This window comes from Scyliorhinus canicula, chromosome 2 (assembly GCF_902713615.1).
Source record: "Scyliorhinus canicula chromosome 2, sScyCan1.1, whole genome shotgun sequence".
NCBI classification, from domain to species: domain Eukaryota; kingdom Metazoa; phylum Chordata; class Chondrichthyes; order Carcharhiniformes; family Scyliorhinidae; genus Scyliorhinus; species Scyliorhinus canicula.
Window position 1 is genome coordinate 187396288 of NC_052147.1, and position 14987 is coordinate 187411274.

Consider the following 14987-nt stretch of genomic DNA (forward strand, 5'->3'; position numbering starts at 1 on the left):
CAATTTAGTGTGGCCAATCCACTTGACCTACACATCTTTGGGTTGTGGGGGTGAAACCCATGCAGACATGGTGAGAATGTGCAAACTCAGTGACCTGGGGCCGGGATCGAACCCTGGTCCTCAGCGCCGTAGTCAGCAGTGCGAACCACTGCACAGCCCAGCATGGAATGAGAGAATCCCGTCCAGAGTTCCAGTGATTAACAGATCTTGAATGAGGAAACAGAGATATAAGATTGAAGGTGATAGATTAAGACAGAGAAGCAGAAACCTATTTTGCAAAGTGGTTTGCAAAGTAGTGGCATGCATTACCACAGTTATTGATTGATGTGCAGACCACCAGCATTAAAGAATGGGTTTGGATGTGTGGTTGAAAAAGAGGGGAAATAAATGATTGCAAGAAGTGAGTAGGTACTGGTCTTGTAGAGAATAAACATTAATGTAAAATGGTTTGACAAATGGCATGTTTCCATGGTGTAATTTCTATGTAATTAGATTTGAAGTTTTACCGGGTCTGAATACCTTTGCACATTGCCATCTCTCTGGCATCCAAATGCTGGTGCAGAATTGACAGACAGTACCAATTAAAAAAATTATGCCGGTCCAATGGATTGTTTCGGCATGTTTTAAACTTAACGATTTTAAGCCTACCCATCTGGCAGCAAGGATAACAACATGATGCTGATGGAATCCTTTTCTAAATATTCCAAAGGAATCTGATGATGTTATCAATCCCGAACTGTATTATAACTTATGGTCTGAGAGGAGAAGCCAGGGACTTCGGTGGTGGCCATGCTGTGAGTGATTGTACACAGGTCAGCACCTGCTCAAAGGCATAGAAAGCTCTTTTTACCGAAAACGGGAGAAACTTCGACAGAAAAGTGGAGCTGAAGGTTGAAGGAGAAGATCCCCCCGGGTGTGACGTGTCTGCTGTTTACCAAACCCGGCAGAAAAAGGTGAAAGACCTGGCCAAGGAGTTGGAAGAGTCTGTGACACAGCAGTTATTTGAAGGATGGTGGAGGGGGAAGTGCCGGGGCAGGGTGGAAAGCCCCAGATGGATTAGTTGATGGCTTTCATTAGGGAAGAGTTCCGTCAGCAAAGGAAAGAAATGCAGGAGGACAGATCGAAAGTCATCAAAGGGGCTGTGGCTCTCCTGAAGGGCTCGGCAAAAAATGTTGAAAAGTGTCTTGGAAGCACAGGATGTCGCAGATCCGAGAGATGGAGAGGGTGATGTCGGATCACAGCAGTCTGCTGGTGGCATTGGAGGTGGAGGTGGGGCTCTTAGGAGACCTTTGCAAGACGTTGAGTGCAGAGGTGGAAGAACAAGAAAACCTGTTGAGAAGGCAGAACCTGCGCATTGCGGACCTGCCTGAAGGAGTGTAAGGCACGAGTGCCACGAGGTATGTCTCAAGGATATTGGCAGGGCTGGTGGCAGAGGGGGTATTGAACAATGCAGCAGAGGTGAATAGAGCACACAGGTCTCTGAGGCAGAAGCTATGAGCTGGGGAACTGCCACGGACTGTGATTGTAAGTCTCCACAAGTTTGTTGAAAAAGAGAAGATCCTGCAGTGGGCCAGGGAGAAACAAAACTGTGAATGGGAGGAGAACAAAGTCCGAATATATCAGGACATTGGAGCTGAACTGGCAAAATGGTGTGCCGGATTTAACAGGGCCACGGCAGTGCTGTATCGATGGCAGGTCAGGGTGCTCTACCCAGCAAAGCTGTAGATGACTTATGAAGACCGGGATTACTACTTTGAGACCCCAGATGCGGCCAATAACTTATTAAAGAGCACAAACTGGGGTAGAACTGAACCTTTGTGGGAGACGGAGGAGCCGGCACTTTGAAGTAATGGAAGAAATGGGCAGAGTGGGGGATGGAGCGTGAGGGTTTTTTATCTTTTCCTCCCAGGTGGAATTTTTTTTTTGTTGCGTCGACAATGTTTGGAAGGGATGAAAAGTTTGGTAGGGGACAATCGTCCCCCTCCCACCCCCTACCTCCAGCTGCCTGTGGCGGTGTTTCTTTTTTCTGGAGGAGGCAACCTGTGGTTTGGGGTGTGTGGTTGTCACCATTGTTGTATTATATTGTATATACTGGTATTACGGTAAGGTTCAGTACTACAGGTACGGGGGTAGATCCCTGCCTGCTTGCTCCGCCCAGTAGGCAGAGTATAAATGTGTGTGCTCTTTGAACAGCAGCCATTTTGCCAGCTGCTGTAGGAGGCCACATATCTCTGTGTAATAAAGCCTCGATTACATTTTTAGAAGGGGCCACACTTGACCTCGCGGCGACCAAGAAACTAGCGCTGTCGCTCACAGTCGCCTCACGCAATGTACAGGCTTATGCCCCCGACTGCACAGCCCCACCCCTCCTGTGCATCGTGGACCTCGCCAGCGGCCACCCCATCAGCGACCGCCCCCAGCCAACCCCACGCCTGCGCCGCGCGGCAGTCAACCAACCCCAGGGGACCCAAGTGCTACTTCTGTGGACAGACAAAACGCCCCTGGCAGCACTGCCCGACGCAGAGCACACTCTGCAAGGCCTGTGGTAAGAAAGGAAATTTCGCTGCAGTGTGCCATGCCCGCCCAATCGCTGCTATTTTCCCGCACCCTCTATGCCTCCGAAATTCAGCACTCCTCCGTTGAAAGGAGGCCCAAGCGATCGTTGAAGCTGTGCGACATTGGAGGCATTACCTGGCCGGCAGGACATTCACTCTCCTCACTGACCAACAGTCGGTTGCCTTCATGTTTAACAACACACTGAGGGGCAAGATCAAAAATGATAATATCTTGCGGTGGAGGATCGAGCTCTCCACCTTTAATTACGAGATTTTGTATCGCCCCGGTAAGCTCAATGAGCCCCCCGATGCCCTGTCCCTTGGCGCATGTGCCAGCACACAAGCGGACTGACTCCGGACCCTGCACGACGATCTCTGTCACCCAGGAGTCACCCGCTTTTACCACTTCATTAAGGCCCGCAATCTGCCCTACTCCATTGAGCAAGTCAGGGCTATCACCAGAGACTGCCAGGTCTGCGCGGAGTACAAACCGCACTTCTACCAGCTAGACAGTGCGTGTCTGGTGAAGGCCTCCTGCGCCTTTGAACGCCTCAGCATGGACTTTAAAGGGCCCTTCCCCTCCACCGACCGCAGCACTTATTTTCTCAATGTGGTCAACGAGTATTCCCGATTCCCCTTCGCCATCCCATGCCCCGATATGATGTCTGCCACCGTCATCAAAGCCCTCAACACCATCTTCGCTCTGTTCGGTTTCGCCGCCTACGTCCACAGCGACCGGGGATCCTCATTTATGAGCGATCAGCTGCACCAGTACCTGCTCAACAGGGGCATTGCCTCAAGCAGCACGGCCACCTACAACCCCTGGGGAAACGGTCAGGTGGAGCGGGAGAATGGGACGGTCTGGAGGGCCATCCAGCTGGCCCTATGGTCCAGAAATCTCCTGGCCGCTGGCAGGAGGTCCTCGCCGACGCGCTTCACTCCATTCGGTCGCTGCTGTGCGCTGCGACTAACGAAACCCCCCATGAATGTCTCTTTGCCTTCCCCAGGAAGTCCACCTCCGGGGTTTCGCTCCCAATGTGGCTGGCAGCTCCAGGACCCATTCTCCTCCGCAAGCACGTGCGGCTCCACAAGGCGGGCCCGTTGGTTGAGAGGGTACAGCTACTCCACGCAAACCCGCAGTACGCCTACATAGCGTACCCCAACGGCTGCCAAGACACAGTCTCCCTCAAGGACCTGGCACCAGCTGGGTCCCCACACAGCCCCCTCTCTGCCCCAGTGCCACCCCCCCTCCCCCCAGCGCACCTCACCACAGCCCCCCGCTCCAGGACAATCCATCCTCCCCTTGGTCCCACCCGGGGATGAAGAGGATGTCGACACGTTCCCGGAGTCACCGAAGACCAAGCCGACGCCTGAGTCGCCACCAGCACTGCGGCGCTCTCAATGACAGATCAAGGCGCCCGATCATCTAAATTTGTAATATTCTCTGTAATTTTAATGCCAGTCTCTATGTAAATAGTTTTTCCACCACCCCCGCTGGACTCATTTTTAACGGGGGTGAATGTGGTAGTCACCACTGTTGTATTATATTGTGTATACTGGTATTACGGTAAGGCCCGTGTACTACAGGTACGGGGGTAGATCCCTGTCTGCTGGCTCCGTCCAGTAGGCGGCGTGTGCTCTCCTAAAAGCAGCCATTTCGCCAGCAGTTGTAGGAGGCCACACATCTCTGTAATAAAGATTCGATTACATTCTACTCTTGTCTCGTCGTAATTGTACAGGATGTATATTTGTTTGAGTGGGGAAGGGGAGGTCCGCAGGGAGCCTGCTACAAAAAACAAAGAGAGGATGGGGGTCAGTAGGAGGAGCCTTTGGGCAGGAGTTGCCATGCTGGCAGGTAATGGCTGGATGTGAGGTGGGGGATATAGTTGACTGGGAGGGGTGAGGGGGAAGGGAGGGAGATGTGATATGGCAGGGTTGGAGAAGAAGCGTGGTTAGGGGCAGAGAATGGGGCCATCTTGGATGGGCCCGGTACAGGGCTAAATTAAGAGAACAGCCGAAAGGTGAGGATGGCGGACGGTAGATGGTAATGGAGGCGTCAGGACCCGGTGAGGCTTATAACATGGAAGGTGTGTGGGCTCAATAGACCAGTGAAGGGAACATGGGTGGTGTTGATGAATGTATACGCACCAAATTGGGATGATGTTGGATTTATGAGGAGGTTGCTGTCAGTGATCTCGGATTTGGCCGCACATCAGTTGATTATGAGCGAAGACTTTCATTTTTCCATTTGTTCATGGGACATGGGCATCTCAATTTGTGCCAGCAATTATTGCCCATCCTAATTGCCCTTGAGGGGGCAGTTAAGCGTCAACCACATTGCTGTGGGTCTGGAGTCACATGTAGACCAGACCAGGGAAGGATGGCAGATTTTCTTCCCTAAAGGACGTTAATGAACCAGGTTTTTACGACAATCGATAATGGTTTCATGGTTATTGGGTGAGGTAGTCGAGGTAGCCAAGGATTATTCGAGGGCAGCCTCCATGGATGGATTGGCGAGAAGGAAAAAGCTACAAGGGCAATTCGATAGTTTGACACACGTGAGGGCGGTAAACCAGCTTCGCAAGGCAAGGAGGGTGCAGTATGAGTACAGGGAGAAAGCAAGTCGAATGTTAGCACATCAGTTGCAGAGGCAGGCTGTGTCCAAGAAAAATTCGAGGGTACTGGAGACAGGGGAGGTGGTGTCGGAGCCGGGGAAGATAAATTAAGCGTTTAGGGAATACTATAAAGAACTGTACAGGGCGGACCCGGGGGATGAAGAAGGGGACATACTGGACGTTTTTGGACGGGCTGGAGTTCCCGCAGCGAGAGGAAGAGAAGAGGTAAGTGCTAGAGGAGCCTTTGGGGCTGAGGCAGGTATTGGAAAGTAGAAGGGGGATGAAGTCGGGAAAGGCCCCGGGGCTGGATGGTTACCCGGCAGAATTTGGAGTTTGCGATGGAACAGGCACCTCATCTGCTGGGGGTGTTTAGTGAGGTGCTGGAGAAGGGGGAGCTACCGGAGACGATGCCGCAGCGACAATTACATTAATACCGAAGAAGGGGAAGGACCTGTTAGAATGTGGGTCGTACAGGCCTATATCGCTGTTAAGTACGAATGTAAAAGTGCTGGCCAAGCTAGTGGTGGGGAGGATCAAAGGTTGTGTCCTGTGGGTCGTTGCGGAGGACCAAATAGGTTTCGTAAAGGGCAGACCAGTCTCCAGTGATATAAGGAGATTGTGAAGCGTGAATATGACCCCGTCGAGAGGACGGGTACTGCAGGTAGTGCTGTCTATAGATGCAGAGAAGGCATTTGATCGGATGGCGTGGCAGTACCTGTCCAAGGTCCTGGGAAGGTTCATTTGGGCCTGTTATATGTGGCACCGGTGGCGAGCGTGCGGACCAACGATATGAGCTCACAAATTTTCGGGTTACACAAGGGAACGAGGCACGGGTGCCCGCTATTGCCACTGCTGTTCATGCTAGCAATAGAGTCCCTCGCAATGGTCCTTAAGGGGTCGGCAAAGTGGCAAGGGGTTAGAAGGGGGAGCAGAGAGCAATGGGTGTCGCTATAGGTGGACGACCTATTACTGTACATGTCAGACCCGCTGGAGAGCATGGGGCATCTTTTTCAGGATGGCAGCCGGTGACTAGTGGTGTACCTCAGGGGTCGGTGCTGGGACCACACCTTTTCACGATATACATTAATGATCTGGAAAAAGGAACTGAAGGCACTGTTGCTAAGTTTGCAGATGATACAAGATCTGTAGAGGGACAGGTAATATTGAGGAAGCAAGGGGGCTGCAGAAGGATTTGGACAGGCTAGGAGAGTGGGCAATGAAGTGACAGATGGAATACAATGTGGAAAAGTGTGAGGTTATGCACTTTGGAAGGAGAAATTGAACTATTTTCTAAATGGGGAAATGCTTAGGAAATCAGAAGCACAAAGGGACTTGGGAGTTCTTGTTCATGATTCTCTTATGGTTAAAGTGCAGGTTCAGTCAGTTAGGAAGGCAAATTCAATGTTAGCATTCATGTCGAGAGGGCTAGATCTTTGTACTTCTGAGGCTATATAAGGCTCTGGTCGGACCCCATTTGGAGTATTGTGAGCAGTTTTGGGCCCTGTATCTAAGGAAGGATATGCTGGCCTTGGAAAGGGTCCAGAGGAGGACCACAAGAATGATCCCTGGAATGAAGAGCTTGTCGTATGAGGAACGGTTGAGGACTTTGGGTCTGTACTCATGGGTGTTTAGAAGGATGAGGGGGATCTTACTGAAACTTACAGGATACTGCGAGGCCTGGATAGAGTGGACATGGAGAGGATGTTTTCACTTGTAGGAAAAACAAGAAGCAGAGGACACAATCTAAAGGGCCAATCCTTTAAAACAGAGATGAGGAGGAATTTCTTCAGCCAGAGGGTGGTGAATCTGTGGAACTCTTTGCCGCAAAAGGCTGCGGAGGCCAAATCACTCAGTGTCTTTAAAACAGAGATAGATAGGTTCTTGATTAATAAGAGGATCAGGGGTTATGGGGAGAAGGCAGGAGAATGATGATGAGAAAATATCAGCCATGATTGAATGGTGGAGCAGACTCGATGGGCCGAGTGGCCTAATTCTGCTCCTATGTCTTATGGGAGGATTATTGGCCTATTAGGGAGGTTTGGGACTTTCTCAAGCTGAACGTTGGGAAACATGAGATGTTCCTGGTGAATGAATTGGTTTGGAGAGCCAGCTTAGGGTGGCTGTCATTCAAGGTAGCCTGAGACAGATTCAGATTTCTGGGGATCCAGGTAACAGGAGAGTGGGCGATGTTGCATAAGTGGAATTTAACAAAGCTGGCGGAGGGGGTTAGGGAGGATTTTAAGAGGTAGGATACACTGCATCTGACTCTGGCAGGGAGGGTCCAAATGATGAAGATGAATGTCCTGCCAAGGTTCCTATTCATATTCCAGATGCATCTGATTTTTGTACCAAAGGCTTTTTTCCGGAAGGTGGTTACGATTATTTCAGAGGTTGTGTGGACGGGGAAGGTGCCAAGGGTAATGAGGGTGCTGTTACAGTGGCTGAGGCAGAAGGGGGTTTGGCGTTGCCAAAATTGTTACATTATTGCGTACAGTTCTGGTCGCCTCATTATAGGAAGGACGTGGAAGCTTTGGAACGGGTGCAGAGGAGATTTACCAGGATGTTGCCTGGTATGGAGGGAAAATCTTATGAGGAAAGGCTGATGGACTTGAGGTTGTTTTCGTTAGAGAGAAGAAGGTTAAGAGGTGACTTAATAGAGGCATACAAAATGATCAGAGGGTTAGATAGGGTGGACAGCGAGAGCCTTCTCCCGCGGATGGAGGTGGCTAACACAAGGGGACATAGCCTTAAATTGAGGGGTAATAGATATAGGACAGACGTCAGAGGTGGGTTTTTTACGCAAAGAGTGGTGAGGCCGTGGAATGCCCTACCTGCAACAGTAGTGAACTCGCCAACATTGAGGGCATTTAAAAGTTTATTGGATAAGCATATGGATGATAAGGGCATAGTGTAGGTTAGATGGCCTTTAGTTTTTTTCCATGTCGGTGCAACATCGAGGGCCGAAGGGCCTGTACTGCGCTGTATCGTTCTATGTTCTATGTTATTACTGGGCGGCGAATGTGGAGAAAGTGAGGCGGTGGTGGGTGGGAGAGGGGGCAGAATGGGTTAGGATGGAGGAAGAATCTTGTAGGGGATCCAACCTGAGGGCTGCCACTGGTGCCAAGGAGATGTATGGAGAACCCATTTGTGCAGTCCACAGTGAAGGTATGGAACCAGCTGAGTGTGACATTATCATAAATGTAAGAACTGCAAGGGTTAATGAAATGTCTAAATCAACCACTAGAGGGAGATAGATGTACAAGTATATAAGACATTGATGGTAAGCCTTATGGGTGAGAGGTTGAGGAGAAAGTCAGAGAACAGACTGAAGGAAAGATACTGTGAGTGAGAGCAGATCATAGTTAATGTAATAGTGTAGAGATTGGTAGTCGATGAGTGTAGATTATATCTTTATTATCAACTGTATTACGTAGGAGTAAGTGTCGAATCCAAATAAGTAGTGTTCATAAATTTATAGCTTTGTTCAATTTAAAGCTATTTGTGATCTTTGTGAACACTATGCCAACCACCCGAAAATTAGCAAAATAAAGAACACCACATTGAGGGGCACTATAGGATCAAGGGGATGTTGGTGTTAACGCTGTTGTGTGAAAACCGCGGATTTGAGCTGGGGGGAACAGACGGTATGTGCAGGGCATGGGGAGAAGCGGGGCTGGTGAGGGCGAGCGATTTGTACCCGGAAGAGAGGTTTGCTAGTATATAAGAACTGAAGGAGAGGGTAGAGGTCCCGAGAGGAAGCGAGTTTAGATATTTACAGGTAAGGGACTTTGCACAGAAGGTCTGGAAAGCGTTCCCCAAGCTGCCGAAATATGCCCAACTGGAGCAATTGCTGCTCCCGGACATGGAAGAGGAGGGCAGGATCGGATGGCTGGGAGAACAAGGATTGAGAAGGTGATGAAGAATAAGGAGAAGTGGGAGGGGGAGTTGAGAGGGGAGATAATTTGGGGAGTGTGGAGTGAGGTGCTGCACAGGATAAATACGACCTCCTCCGTGCGACGATGAGCCTGATACAATTCAAGGTGGTACACAGGGTGCATATGCCTCGGATGAGAATGAGTGGGTTCTTCAGGCAGTGGTAGACGAGCGTGAGACGTATGGGCGGGGACCAGCAAACCATGCACGTATGTTCTGGAGCTGTGAGAAGTTGGAGAGATACTGGCGGGAGTGTTTGTGACACTAACAAAGATTGTGGGGGAGGAGATTGGGACGGACTATTTGGTGGCGATATTCAGGATATCAGAGAAGCTGGAGCTGATGGAGGGGAGGAAGGCCGATGTTGTGGCCTTTGGATGGTGAAGGATCTTATTGGAATGACGGGCGGCAACACTGCCAGGGATGGCAGCCTGGCTAGGAGAATTATATAACTTTCAACATTTAGAAAAGATCAAGTATGAACTGAGGGGTTCAGCGGAGGGCTTTGAGGCAAGGTGGGTGCTGTTTGTGGCCATGTTTGAGGAATTGTTCATCGCAGAGGGGTTGTGGGAGGGGCGGGGGTGAAAATGGGGAAAAACCTATGCAAACTGGAGAATTGTGAGATGCGGACCCGGATTGTTCGTGTTTTGTAACTGTTTGAATAAGTTTTGAATAAAATACATTTTTTTTAAAAGGAAGAGAAGCCAGGACCAGAGAGGCTCAAGAAGGTATAATCTTTTGTTTCCACTCTGGAGATATTGGTGTAGGTATACCTCTCTAGGCCCCAAAGGAAAAGTCAGGCCTTCCTTATCCAAGACTGCTCCCTCATTCTGAATGAGCAAACCTTCCGAATACACCTGCATCTTACATACATGATGAATAAAATTCCTTAAGACACAACCAGCCCAGGCAATGGACATTGCAGTGAGATCCAAAATTCAAAATATCCCGGGCTTTATTAATTTGCTGTTCTCCTGGAGTCCGTGACAGTCTCTTGGAATGGGGCATGTAACTCCTGTGTGATAGCACACAGTCCTTCTGCTGGCCTCTGTCTGGTCTGTGATGTTGCCAGTTGAAACTCGTAGGAGGTGTGGTGATCACAAGTTAACTAGATGCAATACAACGGAGCAAACACTAGAGGGAGCACGGGAGAGCCATATAAATAGACCGGGACAGGAAGTGAGGACACACTTCACGGAAGGCAGAACTTGTAGCAGGACAGACACACCAGCTAGTAGCACTTGAGGTAGCCGTAGGTAACGCTCTGAAGAGAGAACGAATTCACAATAAAGCATCTTCTCCACATTTGGGACTACGAGCTTTATTAAGTCACGAGGAACAACACGTGGTACCCAGGAGTGGCTTCAGACGCTTACTACAGGACAACTCAGTGGCAGACACAGAAAGAACAAAATGGCATGGAAATCTCCTACTGGACATTCGACTTGGGAAGACATCGCTCATGGGAGGATGTGCCTTGGATTCCCACTTCTGCTGGACACGACTGGAAATGTAAGAAGTGTCTGGAAAAGGTTTAAACAATAGTTCGATTTCGGTATCATAGCATATGATGCAGAAGCAGCCTCAGACGAAATTAAAATAGCAATTCTCATCGAAGGACATGAAGCTACGAAAGTTTATAATGGATTTAAATACTCAAAAGGTGAAGACAGAAACAGCTTACAAACGATACTAAACAAATTTGAAGAGTACTGTAAGGAATTTGAACAGCAAGGCATGCTCAGAGGCCAAACTGCAGAGAGGCTGAGTGATGCAAAACTTAAAAAATCACGAAAAGAACAAGAAATCGCGAATGAAAAGTACAGATCAAAAAGAAGAAATAACAGGAATTTTTCACAAAGCCAAAACGCTGAAATCCAGTCCAGATCGGAAAGAAAAGGTAACTTACAACTTTTAGAGAAAAAAAACGCTGAAATCCGTGAAAAAATGGCGTCGGAGCACATTTTGCAGTGTCGGGCAAGCAAAGAACTACAAATTGTGTCTGCGCATGCGCCGGAACCGGAAGCCGCACATGTGCAGTTGAAAAAAGGTCGCGTTGCCGATCGTTATGCGCATGCGCAAGCCGCGCATGCGCAGTCTAAAAAAGTTTTGGTCGCGGATCGTTATGCGCATGCGCAATGGACACAAAACCGCACAGTGAAGGAGGAAGGCCGATTTGCGCATGCGCAATTCATTCCTACGCGTGACGTCATGACGTCTGAGCATCCCGACCACGCCTACTCAAAAGGGAAATGCCCGAAAATTGAAAACAAGACACTTAAAGTGGTAAAAGCAAATTTTCTTGCCTCAGAACACAGAAAAACGCCTGAACTTAAACCAACAGTTAAAAACAACTTGCACAACACCCTGAAAAAAGCAGTCTGCACCACCCAAAGTGAAGAGAACAAAAAGAATTCCGAAACAACAAAAGAGGATTTGTTTTTCGAAGATTACTACTCAGACATGGCTGAATCAGTCGGATATGCTTATCACAGCATCAGCGACACGGTCGCAAAGTTCAACACGAATCAACTCGTGGTAGAAGAATCCAACCAAGATGATTTGGTTTTCGAAGAATACTACTCAGAGATGGCTGAGTTATTTGGATATGCTGATCACAGCATCAGCGACACCGTTGCAAAGCTCAACACGAATCTACTCGTGGTAGATGAATCCAACACCATGATGCCATGGCAGCTCGTCGATACATTGGATGACAGTAATACCCAAGACGAAGACGACGCCACACAGAGAGCACAGAAAGACTCCACAGAGCGAGCGATGACAGGCTCCACAGAGCGAGCGATGACAGGCTCCACAGTGCGAGTGATGAAAGACTCCAACAGGGATGCAAGCAAACACTCCCTGGCGAACACCATGCATGATCAAGACCATGAAGGTAAACCCGCTGTATCTGAGCAACCGCAAGCAGACTATGAAAGTCTACCAAGCTCACATGAACAAGAAGAAGACAACGTACATCTAACCACTGACACCATGCATGAACAAGACCATGAAGGTCAACCCGCCGTATCTGAGCAACCACGAGCAGACTATGAAAGTCTAACAAGCTCACATGAACAAGAAGAAGACAATGTACCTCTACCTACTGCATGCGAAAACAGTGACAAGTTGATCACACTCGACGTACAGGATCACAGCGAGACTGACAGTTCTCAGCTTGTCTGTACAGAAGCACAGAATCGGGCCACCCAACAGTCCAGAGAGACAACGCCGAAAGAAAACATGCAGATTTTGACTCCAGAAGAGGAGCACCTGGAGTCCAGAGAGACCACGCCAACAGAAACCATGCAGATTTTGACTCCTGAAGAGGAGCACCTGGAGTCCAGAGAGACCACGCCAAAAGAAACCATGCAGATTTTGACTCCAGAAGAGGAGCACCTGGAGTCCAGTGAGACAACATCAACAGAAATCATGAAGATTTTAACTCCAGAAGCGGAGCACCAAGAATCCAGAGACACCGCGTCAAATGAAATCGAGAAGAATTTGACTCCAGAAGAGGAGCACCAAGAAAGCAAAGATGAGGAATCAAATCCTCCACAAATGATTGATGTCACGAGCACCGATGCAACATCAGATCATTCGCACCACTCTCGAGACAAAATGCTCAATGACTCAAATTATCCACACGGGACACTCATAGAGTATAACAAGAAAAACAAAAGTAAAAAGAAGCACAGCAGAAACGAGAACAACAACAGCAAGAACAAAAGCAACATGAAGCGCGACAAGACCAACAACAATAGCAAGAAGCACAGCAGAAACGAGAACAACAACAGCAAGAACAAAAGCAACATGAAGCGCGACAAGACAAACAACAAAGTCAGGCACAAAGATAGCGACAACGACGGAGACAGAAACAACAAGAACGGCAACGAAAACAACAAAGTCAGGAACAAAGATAGCGACAACACCAAAGACAGAAACGACAAAAACAGCAACAAGTACGGCAACGAAAACAACAAAGACAGGAACGACAGAAACAACAGCAATGAAACAACGACTTGTACACAATGGTACTACTCGACACATGAAGAACAATGCCACAGCACACTGCAAAACGATGACAAGACTACAAACATGTCATGGGATGACAACGAATCGCACAAACTCACATCTGCTCCAGAACAAGCAAGCACGCCACCATCCAAGGCGGATGAGTTAATAAATCAATACCACAAGCACAGAAAAAAGTCCATGCCAGTCAACATCAGTGATGTGACCATGCAAACACCTCGGGATGACGCATTGGGTACTTAAAATAACAAGGAACACCAACAACATTCACAACGGAGTTGCAATATCAATATCACCACGTCATCAACAACAAAAAGAAAAAAAACTGAACAAATTCATCAAGTTTGGACTCATAAATGTTTTATTAAGATTGGACTCATAAATACATTGGCTTTGTAAAAAATATGCAATAGCACCATCACTTGTATAGATACGCATATCATAAGTAACTGTTTTGTATAATTTTCTTTAACGATGTACAGACAATATGTAAAGAGAAAAAGGGGGATGTGGTGATCGTAGATTGACTAGATACAATACAATTGAGCAAAGACTAGAGGGAGAGCTATAAATACACCGGGACAGGATGTACAATTTTCTTTAACGATGTACAGAAAATATGTAAAGAGAAAAAGGGGGATGTGGTGATCACAAGTTAACTAGATGCAATACAACTGAGCAAACACTAGAGGGAGCACGGGAGAGCCATATAAATAGACCGGGACAGGAAGTGAGGACACACTTCACGGAAGGCAGAACTTGTAGCAGGACAGACACACCAGCTAGTAGCACTTGAGGTAGCCGTAGGTAACGCTCTGAAGAGAGAACAAATTCACAATAAAGCATCTTCTCCACATTTGAGACTACGAGCTTTATTAAGTCACGAGGAACAACACAGGAGGCTCTGATTTGATTATGCCACCTACCAACTCCCCATCTGCCATCGAGAGGGGGCAACTAGCAGATGGCTGAAAACAGTCAGGAATCAGTTGGGGCCTCAGGAGTTGGGATAATGATTGTTGATTCGATGCAGGATAAAGGGAGGGATTTGAAGATCTTTCAAGGAGGGAGAGAGACCTCCAAGGGAGTGAGACAGAGGAGTCTGGGGAATTGGCAACGGAAAGAGAGGGTGAATTGGGTCAGAGAGAGAGGTGGGGTCTGGGCAATTGGGCGAAACATCTGGAGATTGTGGGTCAGAAGAATTATAATCTGGCAGAAGTGGAGAAAAAGGCAGATTGGGTAATGAGGAGTAACTTGGGAAGGAGCATTTTGTGCAGTGCCAGAAGCACTGTGAGAGGGTCAGTAAAGGGGAGAGTGCAACCTAAGGCTCTATTTTTTCCATGAGTGCCTAAATTGGAAATGAGGATAGAGACTGAGGATTCTTAGTGGGAGAACCAAGGGGAAGGGAGAAGGAATATTCTTGAGCAAAGGGCCATGAGGATGCATCATCACAAGTGATTACTGCGGCAGAGGGCAGAATTTACCAACACCGGGCAGCACGGTGGCACAGTGGTTAGCATTGCTGCCTACTGCGCTGAGGACCTGTGTTCGAATCCCGGCTCTGGCTCACTGTCTGTGTGGAGTTTGCACGTTCCGTGTCTGTGTGGGTTTCGCCCCCCACAACCCAAAGACGTGCAGATTAGGTGAATTGGCCACGCTAAATTGCCCCTTAATTGGAAAAAATAATTGGGTACTCTAAATTTATTTTTTAAAAAGAATTTACTGACACCGCCTCCCTTGAGGTGAGCATGACTGTTCTTGGCATCAAGATCACATTTGACCGAGTGTGGGATCAAGGGTCTCTGTTAAATTGAAGTCAATGGGAATCAGTGGGCAAAACACTCCA

General features: G+C 48.3%; 1 protein-coding gene across 1 annotated transcript in view; it reads left to right on the forward strand.

The window, feature by feature from the left end:
* zswim2 (zinc finger, SWIM-type containing 2) overlaps positions 1-14987 on the forward strand; it is an 84078-nt gene that overhangs the window by 40308 nt on the left and 28783 nt on the right. The window lies entirely within an intron of this gene.